Raw genomic sequence first — 16,022 nt, forward strand, 5'->3', positions numbered from 1 at the left:
CTACGTAACATGGAGTCTCAGAGCAAAATGGAGTCTGTTTAGTCATTTCCCTTAGAGTCTGGCCTATAACATTCTCATGGAGCCAGATCTGTCAGTTCATCACAGGACTCAATCTCCCCCCTCTAGCTCCCTATTTTAAGCAGAGTATTTTAATCCTTTCTATATATTGGTATTTGAGAATTGTAAAAAGTATTAAGATCCCCAGAATAACAAGTATATGTTCATAGTCAGACATTCCCCCAATCCTGCACATAATTTTTTTTTTTGAGGTTTTCTCCTTTTTAATCAATGACCACCTTATCCAACTTGAGAAATCTGGACAAAGAGGAGGTTGAGAGGGGCCTGGTACAGTGCCAAAGGGTTTCTGGGTGAATTTGTTTCAGAATTTGGGCCCCAGGTGAGCCTGTTCATGGGTTGGTCAGACAATTTACTGAGTAAGAGCCAGTCCCACCCTTAGGGAAGTATCCCTGCCCAAAAAGGAATCAAGCCCACAGGTCTGGCCTACTCCCAAGGCCCTCAGAGCAGTCAGTAAATAGGTTAGATTCTGAGCCAGGCCTGGGAGGAGGGGATGTGCAAAAGGCAAGATCAGTTTCCCAGGGATCCCAAAGATTCCCAGGTAATCTTCTGCTCTTCTCAGATAAGGAAGTAATAAACCTTAAACTCAGGAAAAGGGGTGTAAGGACCACTCCCCCTTAGAGCTAGTAATTAGTCTCAAGTTAAAAACAAATCAGCTCCAGGCCCTACCAACACCTACAAAGTCCTAAGAATGGGGCAAAGGGCAGCTTGCCTGGGGGTACAGAGTGCCCAGCCCTGAAGAGCCCTGGAGGAGTCTCATGTCTCTTCGGTGGCTCCCAGGGCTTCCTACTCCTTTGAGGTTGGATCCAGGAAAATTGGGGTAACTGATGGTGGTTTCTTCAGTAAGGGGAGGCTGGGGTCCCCACAACCAGGAAGTGGTTCTTCTTCTGGAATCATCTTCATAGGCCTGGAGGTGTGGTCCTCTGTCCAGCAGGAGAGAGTCTTCACAAGGGTTCTTGCTGTGGTCCAGAACTTCAGCCTCTTTGAATAGCCTATAAATTTCCACTTCAACCACTTCTTTCTTCAGACTTATTTACGTTCTGGAGCTGGACATCTGGAACTGTGTTGAACTTGTGCTTCTTGAAGTAGGCCTCATGGAAGTAGCCATTCATGTTGAGGCCTATGATGCCAAAGTAGAAGGATCAGGAAACACTGGAAATGATGCACTCTGGCCCCAGTGCTATTTTGGCATCCGCATCCACATGTCCCAGTCCCAGAGCTTTTCCGGAGTTGGCCCCTTGGGCTCAAGTTCCTCCTTATACAAGGATTTCCAGAGCACCTAGCCCAGCCCAGGCCTGACTTCCACATAGTACAACAGTGTTGGGTCCTCAGCTGTATGTTCATACTCCTGGTCATTCTAGGCCAGGCTGTCATCTTACTCCAGGAGGAGGATGGACTGGCTCAGGAAATTGGAAAAATCTCCACAGCAATGTCCAGGTCCTCTTCCAGAACCACAGCAAACTTGGCCTGTGAAAATAGGTTGAAAGTGGCAGCAGACTGACCTTGCAATGCTGAGACACAAGGCATGCCTGATACTGATGGGGGTGTCCCTCAAGCAAATAGCTCCACCACATCCATCGATTCCTTGTAGCAGTTGATGACAACTGTTTCTATTTGTGGAGACACTCCTGGGCTGACAGCAGCGTGCAGCACCCTGTGCAGGTAATTGGGCTCGTTTCCTGCAATGGCAACCATACCTGGTCCTCAACCAGGTATGTTGAGGACCTTATTGTCAGGGAGTGGATCAGGGCTGAACTCAGTGGGCGTGAGGTCCTTGCGGCTGCACACACTCCCATATCCCTCAACCTTGCTGCAGACCAGTTCAGCTCTGTCTGCTCAGTGTCACTGTCTCTTCAGCAGAGCTCAGAGGTAAATAACTATCTTTGGCAGGACTGGTTCTCCCCAGGAGGAGAGGGCAGGCAACTTAGAATGTTTCTCCCCAAGGACAAGACCTCCTTTTGGTCCCACAAAGGCCAAGGTATCCCTCCATCCCAGAGCAGGGCCAGCCTGGCTGCCCAGGCTCCTCAGCAGAGCCTTGTCTGTGTCTTTAAGGTGGAAGGAGCACTCATCCTTGACGGTGCAGATGAGCGCTCAGCTGGGCCCCACCATGTTGAAGAACAGCACCACGGCCTGATCCTCATGAGGTGAGTACACATCAAACACACATTTTGCCATCACATGACTCATGACCTGGTTGAGGACGATGACATGGATGCCCAGCTGTGCTCCTGGGCCTCATCCTGCAGTGCTGTGGTGCCATCACTGCTGCACATGCTTTGCTGCAGCTTGAGCACACCTCCACATCCAGGGCTGCTGAGGACCACTACTTCTGTGCCCTGGGGCCCCAGGTGGCCTGGGGCCTCATCATAGTTCTGCTCTGGCTCCAGGTCTTCACTGGCTTCATTGATTGCTTGCCAAGGGTCCAGGATCAACTTGATGCTATCAATGACAGTGACCAGCAGAAAATCTGGACCCCTGTCTGGCAGAATCTCTGCAGGACCCACTGGTTTGTCAGTTTATACTTCCAGGTAAGATCCAGGTCTCTTCTTCCTAGCCCCAAAGAGCTTGAAGAGGGGGCTGGGCTTCCAGTCATCCATATTAGATTAGAGAGTCACTGTTCTGGACAGTCCATGACTTCAGGAATCTCTCAGACCCCCCCCCCCACCTCTCCTGCGTATAATATTAAGAGGGCTCACAGAATACCCTATCCCAATCTCAGAGTCTGTGGACCAAGATTCTGTGGGTTTAAGGTTCATACACCCCTGTTTCCAGGCAGGTCTTCTGTTGCTAAAGCCCCTTCCCCACACTCATTTTCACCTTCTCCAACTGGCCAGTTTTCAGCACAGGATTGCTTGCCATTTAAACTGGCACAATAGACTCTCAGAAGTTGTTTCCTGGGTCTAGAGGAAACAGCCCAATTCCCTTAAGCAAATCCTGTCTTAGTTATTGATTTTTCCCCACTCCAAGGTTTTCATAATCCCTGATTAAATCATAAACAATTGCATCCACCATCTGATTCTTTAATCTCTTGAACCAAACCTCAATTTCTTTGGTGCTCTTCAACTCAAATAAAGCAAGTTCCAGAACTATAGGCTTCATTCTTTCACTCATTTAAGCACTAGTATCTATTAAGCCTGTAGTGAGTGCCAGCCACTGTTTAGGGATCAAGGATATAGCAATGAGCAGAACAGACCTCATCTTTGTTCTCTTCCCAAACCATAATTCTAAGTATTGCTGCTTTTAAAGCAATGATAACTATCACTGTAATAACTAAACAAGTTATAGACTCTTTTCTAAATATTTAATATGCATCATGTCATTATTTTTCAGAAAACTCAGTGAGGTAAGGATCAATATTATCCTCATTTTACAAATGAGATAATCAACAAGTTCAAGTAATGTGTCCAAGTTAGAGAAGGGGAAAGACAGATGTAACACCAGGCAGTTTGACTAAAACACCTTTAGATTCAACATCCCTGGTTATGATTACGTCAGACCCTTTAGCATCACTGAAATGTAAGCAGATGTCTCACACACAAAAAAAAATTGGTCTAGTAATGTGCATATATTTAAGTAGCCCGAAGGGTTATCTCTGGTTGCCAAGAGGTTCAAAGTCAGCATGAATATAATCACGAGGCACTGATGATTTTGTTAACCAGGTTCTGAATTGAGGCTCCTGGCAAAAGTTTATAATGAGCATGAATGGGAATGGGAAGCTGAGGGGTTACTGGATGTGGACTGTGGTGGACAGAAGAGATGATTGTACTCTTGAGGCAATAACTGAAGAAAGTATAAAGTAGGTACTAAAAGAGCAGACTAGTCTAAAGAAAATATTCAAAATAGCAGTTTTGACTTCCAAAGACCTCAATTCATGGTATTAAAATTCAAATTAAATTTAGGACTGGGAATGATTAAGATGGGTAATACATGGAATTGCCCTAGGCAAAGGCAATTCCATGTATTACATGGTTTGAGGTTATACAATTTGGGTGACCCTCCTTTAAAAAAGGACTAATACTACATTAGATCAAGGTGGTAGACGAGGCCCTGAAGCACAAGCTACGATAGTTTTACTGCAGAACTGCCTTTGCCAAGTGAATATCAGCCTCAGAGAGGAAGTTTGCTAAGAAACACATACTTTTCTAGCATCATGGCTGCAGCAACAGTGATAAGACTGAAAGTCTAATTTGGAGATCTTTGTGATCCAGAGAGCAATTATTTGAGGGCACTTTAATAAGAAGATGTATGAGACTTTTGGTGACCCACACCACTGAAAGAGACATTCAATGTAAATTTGAATGAGATACCAATTTTTGTTTATCAATTTGTCAAATTTTGGAAGTTCTAATATAAGGTAAGCCAGCTTCCAGTTAGCATGTACAGTATCTGTGCCAAATTTCCAAAACAGACACCTATGTGGGAAGACCAGGTGGAAAGACAAGTCCCCAGTTGGCATTTGGAGCCCCTGATCTTACTCCCCTGCAGGCGAGTGGTATGACATAGAAATCTGATGGAACTTTGCAGGAAAGCAGAAAGCATCCCTTTCTCCCTGTTATGTGGCACATGCAGGGAGCAAGGCTGAGTGGGGAAAATGCGGGGTGGATTTCAGCCCCAATTCACCCTCTCAGGTAGAACCTTTGTGCCGTGTTTAATCTGCTCAACTGAACAAGATAGTCCTGTATCTAGAGGTGGAGTTATTTTAACTATATGCCTAAAGGGACTTAAAATTTGCAGTTTTATGACCCAGAAAGTCCACTTCTTGGACTCTACCTTAAGAAAATTATCAGTGAAAAGGACAAAGAGTTATGTAGAACAAACTTGTAGAATAGTGAATGTATAATGAAAAACTGAAAACCACCTGTGTGTTCAATACTAGAAAATGGATTAACTTGTAACTCAGTATTATAATAAATTTATCGACCATCCATTAGATGAATTTTAAATGGCACGAGGGAATGTTTATGATATGATTATAAATTAAAAAGCAAGAAAGGAAATTATGCAGATTGTTGAAAAAAATCAGAAAGGAAAACACCAACATATTGGAAGCAGTGATCTACAAGTAGTGGAATTATAGGCAATTTTAATTCTTTATACTTTTCCATATTTCAAAAAACATTTTTCTTTGTAAATGTCATAGTGTTCCGATTATTATAGACACACATTTTAAAATGGCATCCAGTCTTGAAGGGCAGAGACAAAGTGGGATCAGGGAGTAAACATAGCCTTGACCTCTGGGGCGTACTATTCTCACCTCATTGATTTCCACTTCTCACGGTTCCCACGTCCCCAGTTGCTTGGGTTGCTGTGCTTCATTGCTCTCCGTCCTACAGTGATGGATGGCCATTGCAGGAATGTGATGTTTGCCTCTGTCACTACCTTTCAAAGTATCTCCATGTACTTGCACCAAGGCAAAACAGCTTTGGGTCACTAAAGACACTTACCCAGAAACTACCATCAAAGGTGAAGATAATGTGAGCCAGGCTGGAGGAGCTAATTGACTTCACTACTTATTTCCAGATTTACGGGACAACACTGCTGAGTAATTAAATTTACTGAGCTATTTCCACAAGATATTAACTTTAAGTAATCCTCACTGAACATAAATTAAGAGCCAAGTTTGGGTTTTGTTTTGCTGTTTTTCATTTTGGAATCAGTAATTAAAGATTATTCAATTATGATAATGTGTTTCTTTTAGGAATGGTTTTTGTAGCTGAAGCCTGATGAACACTATGCAGCCTGGATGATAATAACAATTTGGAAAAAAAAAAAATCTCCTGTGAAGTTTCAACTGAAGGAGGTGTGCTTTCGCACTTTCTCATTTTTCTGTGGCTAGTTGTTCTTCAAACTTCATTCCAGAACCATCTTTAATCCAAGGCAGATTTCCTCCCTGGGTTAGAGATGGGTTACGGATTCAGGCATCATGTGTTTAGTGACTTGGAGCCTAGGTACAACAAGCACCCTGAACTGCTTTAGTACTTTATGGGGAAAATCAGAAAAGGCTTCAAGTTTTAGCTTGTAGTTAAATGGTGGCATAAAATGATTGGAGAGAGAGACTCAGGATGCAAGGCCCCAAATTTTCAGGGGATGAAGGGAGGGGCCCCACTGAGTCAAAGTGGTAGGACTGCACAACCTGGCCTGGCCTTTTCTCTCTAAAACCACTCTAGCCTCAGGCTTTCCCCACAAAGTTTATTGAGTGCTAGATGCTGATGCACATAACATCCCTGGTGAGCATATAATCAGCACTCCTTCTGGCAAGTACTTAGCAGCCACTGGAGCAGAAGGCAAATCCAGATACAAACTGACACAGGCAAATTACAGCTCCTGGCTTTGCAGGGGCCTTGCTCTCTCCATGGTCCAAGCTGTCTCAAGGGATCAGGAATGCTGCATTTGCAATAGCAGAGAAAATAAGGCCCACTTGGGTTGTAAGTCTTCCTAACTTGGGCAACTTTGCTGAGCCTCGGTTTCTTTATCAGTAAAATTGGGATGTATCACCTACCTCTTGGAGGATACTGTGATGTCAGCAAGAGGTACCATATAAGAAATGCCTAGCAGAGTTACAGACATGTGGGATTTGCTCCTTCCATAGCTCTAACTTCTCCTCTCATTCCACCCTTAATAGCAGTGATTCTCAACTCTGGCTGTACTTTAGAATCACCTAGGGAAAATGTAGATTCTTAAGTCCTGTATTAGTTATTGATTGCTGTGTAACAAATCACCCAAAGCTTAGTGGCTTTAGAAACTACATTTATTGTTTCACGGCTTCTGTGGACTGGGAATGTGATAGTGGTCTAGCCATGTAGTTCTGACTCAGAGATTCTCATGATGCTGCAACCAATGTCGGCTGGGGCTGCAGGCACCAGAGACTTACCTGGGCTGGGAGGACAACTCCCAAACTCACTCACGTGGTTGATGGCCAGAATTCCTTGACATGTGAGTCTCTCTGCCAGGCTGCTCATGACATGGACATTTGGTTTTCCCCAAAGCAATGCCAATCTGCCTCTTACAACCTGGCCTCCAAGTCAGATGTCCTCACTTCTACCTTTTCTATTCATTAGAAACAAGTTACTAAGTTCCACCCACATTCAATGGGGGGGGGGGGAATATAAACACAGGTGAATACCAAGGGAAGGAGTTTGGGTGACTATATTGGAGGCTGGCTGGTTTGGAGCCCAGGTGGTTTTTTTTTTCTTTTTTTCTTTCTTTTTTTTATAACTTCCCTAGGTAACTCCAATGTGCCACTAAGATTAAAAACCATACTCGTGAGTTTCTCCTGATACCTTCTCTTCAGACCAACTTTGCCAATTTAATCCCTTCCCCTGGCATGTCCTTAATTGTCTCATCATCCCCTACCACTGAATCCAGTTCAAGCAGTCAGGCAGAAGCAGAGGGCAAGAGGGTCCCAGGGAAGCAATGCCCTTCAAAATGGAGGAATCAAAGCAGCAGTGGGGTTGAAGTTCGGATAAGCAAACAGCATCTGAAATGAAGATCTACTGGAAGTCCCTGGAGCTCCTAGAGCATGTGCATAGGAAGGGACCGGGCAAAGTCAGGGACTAGGCACAGTCAGAAACCAGAAAAGCTGAAGGGGCCAGGTATGAGCTGCCAGCAAGACAGAGAACAGGCACACGTTACCAACAGCAAGGACAGTCCCCAAGCTGGAGCTGTCTGCTGGCTCAGTTCCAGCAGCCTTACTATTCTCTTACCCCCATGAGAGTCAATCCCTAAACACCTCCTAAAACACCAGCCAAGAGCAGCCGTAAGTGTGAATGCAGAGGCAAACAGACAGTCCCAGCTCCCTGGCAGAGGCAGTACTCCTAACACAAGCTGCCCTCAACCCCTCTTCCAGTAAGCAAGCTTTCCTGGCTCATTATAATGTTGGCATCGCCATCCATGAGATGAAAGTTGCCTACAACAAAAATAAACATCGCATGGTTATGACATACACATCACTGGGGAACGAGGTGTCCATCTTCACAGATGGCTTATTCATCTCTGTGTAATGAAACCCAAATTATAACTGTATGTATTTCCAGCCTGTTCTCTCTCCCTGCCCACTAAAGAGGAATCTGACTGTCTGATCAGTTTCTGCCTGCTCTTGCCCTCTGGTCCTTTGAACTTTTGTAGCATGACCTAGAGAAGGGGAAAGGACAGAAGGACAAGAGGGATCAGAACGAGGACTGTGAGACGGCTAAGTTCTAAGAGATATGGGGGAGTATTTACAGCAGATGAGAAAAATGGATGGAAGAGAAAAGGGCTGTAAAAAGAGAAATGTTTCTGAGTCTCTTTAAAAATGCCCGAGAATAGCAATTAAAAGGACAATCTGGTTATTATTTGGAAATTTCTTTATAGTTGGTGGACTCTTTTTTTTTTTTTTTTTTTTTTTTGGTGATGCTGGGGATTGAACCCCAGTACCTTGTGCATGCAAGGCAAGTACTCTACCAACTGAGCTATGTCCCCAGCCCTTGGTGAACTCTTTTTTAAAATCACAGTCCTGTTTTGAAATTGGGTCATGGGGGTTCCTGCTTTAATGAGGTTCATAGTATCCACAGTGCCCAGAATAGCAGAAAAAAGTAATTGCTGAAAAAAATTGTTAAACAAATATTAAATGCCTGTAACATTCCAGAGATGCCTGTTGTAAAAGTTGAAATATAATGCCAGCAAGAATCACAAGGACATTATAGCATCACTGTGTATGATCAAGTGCTCTCTGATCAACGTTGACTGGAGCTAGAATTTGGTATTTGCTTTCCTTCTAAATTCCTTATGTCCATGAAGTCTACCTTGACCTCCTCCACCCCAGTCACCAAACCTGGACCTCTAGAGTCAGCCTCAACAACTCTTCCTCTGAGTATCTTTGGGTCCCCTGCCCCAGCAGAGATCTAACAAATCACCAGGTCCTGTTGATTTTATTACCATTGTTATGTAGTCTCTTTCTTTGTCTCCACACACCACAATCTTAGCATAAGCCCTTATCATCTCTATCCTAGATTCACATCTACTAACTAGCTTCCCTGCTTCTAGTTTTATTAATTATTCATCATTCATCACCTACAGGAATAGACAGGATAAAAGGTTAACTTCCAGTACTAATACTGATTCCAATTAAATGTAAGGGGTAACTGTAAAATTACAGATAATGGAGTTATAACCTGTTATTCCCACTTTAAGTCTAGTGAACCTGGCCTACTTAGATGTTTAAAACCCAAAACTTGGGAGACTAAAGTCAAGGAAGTAAAAGGGCCAAGGAAAAAGCAGTCAACATTTTGTCCCTTGCCCTCTAAGGTCAGCCAGGACCCAGAATATGATGGGACCCCTCTCTGGGTTCTGCAGCTCTGGCAAGTTACCTGATCTGCCTATCAGGGAGAATGAGAGGACCCTAGAGAACAGGAAGCCAACCAGTGCACATTCTGAAGATAGGAAAATCATTGGAGAGGGAAATGTCCCTGTTGCTTCAAGAGAAGCCGTGTATGGTCAACAAGACCCATGCTGGCAGATGGCATCACTAGTAGAGGAAAGTTAAAGGAGTCAAGAGGCTTCACACACATTCCCAAGGGTGATCACTGAGGAATCTCAACTGACTCAATGGTATATAGGAACAAGGCTAGTTTTGACCAACTTGGTCTTAAACATCTGGCAGGAGAGTCTAACCTACGCACAGTCCTACATGGACATTTAAAAGGAAAGACAAATTGTTTTAATGTAACTTAAGATGTGCACCTGTGTCAGCCCTACCAAAAGTAAGTAAAGTTGGAGGCTATCAAGGAATGGTCTTTGTGGGGGAGTGTCCTGAGTTAATGAGGCTGATCTCATAGACTTACAAATCCTCCTAACCTCCTACGTTGATAAACATAATCTGTTTTTCACTGATATGATTATGAGTTACTGTCCTCATGACTTTCAGAGACCAGCTGAAATACTAATTGCTTTTGTGCTACTTGTTTACAAAAAAGTAATGCTTTGCTGTCTTATTTATGGTTGTTCGAGCATGATCCCTGCCCTGTGTGTGCCTTGCCCAGTCAATTGCCATCTGCCACAATGGACCTCTGGACTACTCTGATGCTGACTGCCCTTACCTGTCCATGCTCCACCTGATAGAGAACAAGGACTTTGGGTTACTTCCCCTAATTTTGTCCTCTTTCAGCAAGAAGCTTGGAGATATTACCCATTTTTCCACCTGAAATGGAATGTAGAAATTGACAGTGGGGAAATGGGACAGTGGTCCACTTTATGCTTTGACTGTAGCCCTTGCTGCTGTGTTACTGCAACTTACTTTTTAAATGGACATGTTTTTTTCTCTTTCTCTTTCCCTGCTCCTCCCTAATCTTTCCTCCTCTCTAATCTAAGGGTAAACAGGATTACCCTTTTTCCCCATCCTAAGCAGAGTTATCTGTCCTTGAGCACACACCCACCACAGGAAGGAAGTAATCCAGACTTTAAGTATGATACCAGATCTCAGAAATGACTATGTCCCAAATTATCAAGTGAATTACAACTCCAATAAAGAACGTGTGGAATATAGCCTTTGAATCACCTCTATAAAAGTCCCCTGTTCCTGCTGATGGGTAGAATTGCAACCTCTGGGGCAGGGTTGTGTTTCTTTGATAGCAAAGCAATAAAACTTCCTTTTCCTTTTTCTCAACCAAAAAAAAAAAAAAAAAAATCACCCATCACTCACAACTTCCAGATCTAAACCTTTGTTTGAAATTCTTCACTGGATTCCCACTGCTTAGAGGATAAAGTTGAAAAGCATAAACAGTTCTTTCTGCTGTCTAACCAGCAGCTCATTTGAGGTGCCTACTTATTGTGCCAGGAAAGCAGGAACTCTCCATAGGGTTTATACCTCTGCCTTTTCTCTGGTTCTTCCCTGCCTCTGGATGGCCATTCCCTGACCACCTCCTGCACCAAGTTGCATGTGGAGGGCACCTGCTGTGTCTTCCCAAGGTTAGTTAAAGTCCTAGATACAATTAGCCCTCTTTATTTTCTCCACATAGAGAATTCTATACCAGTATTTATAACTTTGTTGTATCTATTATTTTCAATGTCTGTCTCATGCAAGGAGATTAAAAGTTCCTTAAGGGAAGGACTTGTCCTGATAATAAAATCACAGTTTTATCATTACAAATATTGTTCATGATCATTTGCTGAGCACCTAATATGCAACAGAGCCAATGCTCTTGCCAGATACACCATGCCGTCTTGTTCCTTTGTGCTATTTTCAGTGCATAAATGTGTATCTGTTTGCTAAGGAAAGCAGAGGGAGTTGGATTTTGATCTTGCTCTTCTTCTTTTCTGGCAGACCTGAGGCCTATGAGCTAGCATCCTAGTTTTGACCCAAACAAGTGGGTTTTAGGACTAAAGGAAGCAAATCTCAGTGATTTTTGATTCTGATGTGATGGGTCTGTGAAGTTCCATTTTAGTATTTCCTCTCACCTTTACTGTATTTGAAATTTATTATAAATAAATGAAAACTTTTTTATGCAGGATTATTTTATGATCCCTTCTTGCTGTGGACTTGCCAGTGACTATTTGGTGTTCCTTAACTCCTCTTCCAAGCCCTACCTTTTCCTAATAAGCAACTAGACCACTCTCAGTGAGGTTGCTCTGTGAGTGCGAGATCAACTGTGATACATTATGTAGTTTACCTGGTGAAATTGCTCTTCAGTATGTGCGTTTGCTCTTGGCTTGGTCTGCTTTGCTTGGGTGATGTATGTAGCAGTGATTCAGGCCTACCAGTCACCTGGAGAGGTAATCCTTCTTCAGAGGACAGCCCAGGGCATGTGAGATGTGGCTGGTGACAGGCATGATGACAGCAAGATTTATCTGCCAAACGGGGACACGGTTAGTGATGTTTTTCAGCTCTAGGACAGAACCCAGACTCAATGGCAAAGCTGCTCAAAGTCTGTACCTGGAGCAAAAGGGATTTTTTTTTTTTTTTTAATTTCTGCAAACTTCAGTCAGACCTCTGTATCCAGGAGAATTGCAGCTTGAAGCCCAGCAAGACATTTGCCACTCCTGAGGGCAAGAGCCTGCAATGATGTGAAATGTGCAATAAAATGTGATAAAACATTAGACTTTGCAAAAAATTCTTGAGGGAGAAAAGTTAGGTTTACATCATTTTGTTACATTTTAGATGGGAGGTTGAGGCCAGAATGAAAAGAAAAATAAGTTTTAGAGTCAGATATAGGTTTTGATGCCAAATAAGCCACTACCAATTTGTGACTTTGGGTGATGATATTTAATAAGCTTGAGTTTCTCCTGCCTCAGGTAAAAGACAATGAAAACCTTGTGGAATTAATATATATATAAAGGACTGAATTAATTTATATAAAGTGCCTGGAACATGCTAAGTTCTCAACAAATGATAGATGTATATTTCCAGATTTTTTAAGCGTTCAGCATGTCCAAGGAGGCCCAAAATTTTATAGATAAGGAAGAAAAAAAAAATACTAAAAATATCAGAGAAATCACAAATTACATGAAAATAGGTGAAGAAATGATCAGAGACATTAATGGGCGGTCAACAGGAATACAAGGAAAAATAGCAAAGTTTCTCTTGTGTGGGTTTCAGTCTCTCAGGACTTGCTCCTGGTTTTACAAGATACTAAATCATTCAAGCCAAGTATTGAATATTCAATATTCAATATTTTTAATATTCAGTCTTCTGAATATTCAAAAATCTCATTTCATTAGTTCAAAAGCTTTTAGCAATGACATGGGCCACCCCCACAGCACTGGGGCAGTGTTGGCCCTCAATACCCACTGCACATAAAAAGAAGCAGAACAGACAATAGCTTCAGGGCTGCTAGAACAAACCGTTTTCCTAAATTATGCCTCTTCTTCTTCCGCCATCTCTGTAAAATCATTACAGTTCATTAATTTTGTGGATTTCAGGACCCTGAGACTGTAATTCTCGGTTAGTGCTATCCCATATGCTGTGGCAGAAAGACAAGTGTAAACCATTCAGCCACACATCAGCGCCAGCCCAGAGACTTTGGGCCCCAAACCAAGAGTTGCAGCTTCGACTCGGATGTTTAACATCTGCCTGATTTATGGCCTTCTTGCTTCATGAAGAGAGCTGGTAAAAGCTGTGGGGGAGCATTTTGATGTCGCTTGTGTTCATTTTCAGCAATAAATTGTGATAGTATTGCAAGAGCGAATGTATCAGATAGTTGGAATCTATTACAGTGCAAGGCCAAAAGCATCCTGGGAAAACCACTATAGACATAGGATGCAAAAGGCTACCTTCAAATATCATTTAGGGCATATTTTTAAATAGAAAATTAGGACTATAGGCATTAAGATTCCCACAGCCATACTAATTGGGCCACATGATTATCTAACCATCAGGTTGTATATGGCATTGAGCAGCGCTGACGGATGTCACAATTAGACTCCAAAGTCAATCAGCCATCTGCAGTGTGGAATTGTCAACCCTAATGGTCTGAATATACTTCAAGTTTGTATGATGACATTTTTTGTGACTTATACATTATTTCCTCACTTGTCCAATAGCCTTACATGACTTGTACCACTCCCCTGTTCTATTTTCCCTACTTCTTTGGTTCACTGAAAGTCTTCACTTTTTACCCCAAAGCTTCATACGCTTCTTCCTGGTATTAGTCACTCTCCCAACCAATCTTACTGACAACTGATGGTCAGATTTGCACAACTCTATCTATATCAACCATTGCTCAAAAGCCATTAATGGACTTCCACACCTATTAAAATATAACCACAACACACTTCATGGCTAATCTGCTATGTGGACCCGACCCTTTGGAAAACTTTTCCAGGCCCCCCAGTTGTAGTTGACTTTTCCTTGTGTGTCTTCCTAGCTTGATATTAAACTCTCCAACATCAATAGAGATGGCACCAGCAGATAAGGTGTGCCCATTAAGAATTTGCTGAATGACTAAATGAGTGGACTTGCAAGGCTATTGGGTGGCAATATAAACTAGTAAAAATTCTTCTGGAATGTAATTTGCCAGTGTCAGTACTCATTAAAATATTCATAATCTTTGACCTTAAAATAATATTTTGGGCAATCTATTCTGAGGCAATCTTGCAGTGGGGAAATGATGTTTATGAGGTATTGCTTATAATAATGAAATGTCAGATGGGTTTAAACTAATAATAAAAGCATGGTTAAGTAAATCAAGGTAAATCCACTCAAATGAATTTTAAAGTAAATAAAAAGTATTATAAAGATTACTAGTGACATGCTGCATTCTTATGACCTATTTATTCTTTTAAAAGTTTGAAAATTAAGACTATATCTTATTTTATCCATTAATTTAACAAAGGTGGTTAAAAATAAAATAGCATCCAAAACATGAAAACAGTGGTATTAGAGGAAAACTTCCTTTTATTTGAATTTCTGTTAATGTTATGAGAGGATCACCTTCCTAATTAATGGGAATTTCAGTGTCTCTCTATCCTACAAAACAAAACCCAGACCAGCCTAGCATTCCATACAACGATCTCCTTGAAACTTGTATTTCCAAATTCATTATTTTTTTTCTTTTTTGTCTGAATACATATAAAAAAGCACAGAAATTGAAACTGTGTAGATCATATTTCCCTTGAAGTGAAGCTCTATGTGACATGTTAAGAATAGTCCCCAATCTCTACCAGTTCTCCTCCCAAAAAGGAAACTACAATTTTGACTTGTTTTTAATTATGTCTTTTGGGTTTTTTTTTATCATTTTGTCATACAAACATTATCACAAAATATCATAATTACGATTTGTTTCGAAGTAACTTAAGGAAATGGGAGCACTTTTCTTTGTTTCCAGTACTTATGATTGAACCTGAGGCCTTGCACTTAACCAGGCAAGTGCTCTACCACTGAACTACAATCTCCAGGCCCAGAATCTTGAGTATATTCTGTCAAGCGTATACATGGATATAGCCATGTGATGTTGGACTTCTGAACTATAGAACTGTGAGATGATGAATGGGTGTTATTTTAAGGTGCTAAATTTGTGGTGATTTATTAATTACTACAACAACATAAAACTTTTGCAAGGAGCCTTTGACTCACTGGGAGAAGGGGTCCACTACAAGGAACAGCAAGGGTGGAGGCCCTTAGCTGGGACCATTACATGGCACACTGAAAGAATAGAAAGTCAACCGGTGGGGTTGGAACAGAGTGACTGAGTGTTAGTAGATGAGGCCAAAGATAAAATTAGGGATTAGGTCCTGTGGGGCCTTGTAGGCCTTTAGAACTTCACAGGAAGCTATTGGAGAGTTTTGAGCAGGAGACTGACGTAATAAGATTTACATTTTAAAAGGATAACTATCCAGTAGTAATTCACTGTGGGGAGTTGAGCGTAGATGCATGAATAGTTTGGATCAACTGTGCTAACCAAGAAGAGAAATTTTTGTGACTGGCACCTATTGGTGAAGGAAGGTGAAAAGTGGAATACTAAATATATTCTGAAGATACAACCAATAGGATTTGCTAATGGGCTGGAAGTAGAGAGTGAGAGAAAGTGAGATGTGGAGATGGCGAGGAGGTAGTTGGATTTGCGAGTCTGGAGTTTATAGAAACTGAGAGCAGGCACAGGCTATTTAAAGTATGAGACCAGAGGAGTTTCCTGGGGAGTAAATATAATTAGTAAAGAGGACTGTGATCTGAGGCAAGCAGCATTTAGAGATCTAGAAGAGGTGGAGTTAGGCAATGAGATCTGAGGAAAACCAGAAGAGCAGTGTCCCACAGGCCAAAGGAAGAAAAGGTTGCAAGGAGCAGGGAGTGAACAGCGCCAAACACTGTTGGGAGGCCCAGGGAGAGGAGCACTAAAACTCAACACTGAGTTTGCAGCAGCGACTCTCTGGTGATCTAAAAGAGGCTGGAGTGGGAAGATAAAAGCCTGTTTGGGTGATCTCAAGAGGAAATGAAAGAAAAGTGAGCTAAGTTAGTCAGTACAGACTTCTTCTTTTATTGT

General features: G+C 42.1%; 1 pseudogene; it reads right to left on the minus strand.

The window, feature by feature from the left end:
- Window positions 1-297: 297 nt before the first annotated feature.
- LOC124970594 (protein O-linked-mannose beta-1,2-N-acetylglucosaminyltransferase 1-like) lies at window positions 298-2,672 on the minus strand (annotated as a pseudogene).
- Window positions 2,673-16,022: the final 13,350 nt, after the last annotated feature.

Source organism: Sciurus carolinensis, chromosome 2 (assembly GCF_902686445.1).
Source record: "Sciurus carolinensis chromosome 2, mSciCar1.2, whole genome shotgun sequence".
In the NCBI taxonomy this organism is placed as follows: domain Eukaryota; kingdom Metazoa; phylum Chordata; class Mammalia; order Rodentia; family Sciuridae; genus Sciurus; species Sciurus carolinensis.